The sequence below is a fragment of the Rhagoletis pomonella genome, unplaced genomic scaffold, assembly GCF_013731165.1.
Source record: "Rhagoletis pomonella isolate Grant_MI unplaced genomic scaffold, Rhpom_1.0 Rhpom_scaffold_00001, whole genome shotgun sequence".
NCBI classification, from domain to species: Eukaryota; Metazoa; Arthropoda; class Insecta; order Diptera; family Tephritidae; genus Rhagoletis; species Rhagoletis pomonella.
The window spans coordinates 6,604,720-6,606,533 of NW_023458555.1; positions in this window are offsets into that span (position 1 = coordinate 6,604,720).

Sequence of the window (1,814 nt, forward strand, 5' to 3'; positions counted from 1 at the left end):
TAATTTATAAGCTTATATCATTGGTTTTACAAATTTACATTTCAACCTTAGTTGAAGATCCCAGTCATTTGTTAAAACTTTGATATATACACTAGGTAGAGCACTAGTTGCCAACTTTTTAAAAATATTCTGCACAATTTCGCGGACGGCTGCTCATACATTGGCGCGACGGTCAATAGAGCAATCACCACTATTCAATTGTTTAACAAAAATCACAATTTCTGTTGAATACAGAAACAAATGCTCACAGATAAAATAATAAACAAAAGAGATGCGGCAATTGACGAATGTGTGGCATGTAAACAAAAACACGAAACTAATTATAGAAAAAGAATCCAATGAAAATATGCGTCTTGCGCCTTGCGTTTACCACCTATGGTTGCCGAACGAACAAGAATACCCGGTTATGTACCAGTTGGTTTTCTGCTAACACACCCCACTCTGCATGCATCAAGAAAATGTTAGCTTCTTAAGCTACAACACTCGCGCTCAAGTGGAAAAGTGACTTGATGGTTTATTTATAAGTACTATTTTATTTTCTTATGTGCCCGTATGGAGGCTCCGTTCGCCCTTTTTCTTTTGTCTTTGTTGTTGCCTCAAATGCATTTACTTGCGTATGGTGTTTTCTAGCGCAACGAGCTCTTCTTTTTTCCCTCTAGCACACACACCCATATGAAAGCAATTTTATATACGCCAATTTCATAATTTTGCAGCCAATAACACCATAGATTTTCACTCAGTTAGTTGCTCTGTGCTATAGTCCAACGAATGTGCATATTTTTACCGCGGAAACGGAAAATTTAGAGGAAAATTATAGTTTAAAAATTATATCGAGACGGAACTGCGAGATTCAACAAGTGGTTTTAATAAGCGAGTTGTCTAATCAGAATGTCAGCTGAATTGGAAATGTCAAAAACATATGATCGCAAGAGTGTGACTTTGAGAGCGGATCAAGCAAAAAGATAATTGCGCTGTTTGCCGCTAAATTGAACGGCGTTGCAATACAATCGAAGTGTTGGAAAAGGGAATATATTTTGTGCGATGCGTTTATTAAAAACGGATAATTGATATAATTTAAAGCAAAATAAATTAAAATATTTAACATAAATAATAAACACAAAATGGAGAATATTAAATATTCAATGGGAAAAAATTAAAAAAATTAATGAAATAAATAAAATAAAATAGAATTAAAATGAAATAATGTAAATTAGAATAAAATAATATAATATAATATGACTTTAAAAAGGAAACGAGGAAGAATTAATTAATACAGAATAAAATGAGGAAAAATAAAGAAGAAATAAAAAAAAATTAAAACAAAATGCATAAAGCTAAATAAAATAATATAAGGTAAAGTCTAACGAAACAAATAAAATAAGGGAAGAAATATATAAGGTAAAGTAAAATGGAATAAAATAAAGTACAATAGAAGAGAATGCAAAAAAGAAATGGCGAATACATACTTAACTAATGTAAAATAAAATATAAATAAAATAAAATAAAACGAACGAGAATATAAAATGAAGAAAAGTAAAATAAAATAAAGAGGAGTAGGTCAATAAAATTAAGCCTGATAAAGTGAAATAAAATAAAAAATAAAATTGGATATTACTGATATTATAACACAAAATAGAAACAAAAACAAAGTAAACAAATATATTTAAATATACTACATAAAAATAAAATAAAATAAGATACAATTTAATAAAATAAAGTTAAATTTAATTAAACTAAATTAAATTAAATTAAATGAATCAAATAAAATAAAATAAAATTAAAATAAAAAAATAAAAAATAAAATAAAAAAAAAA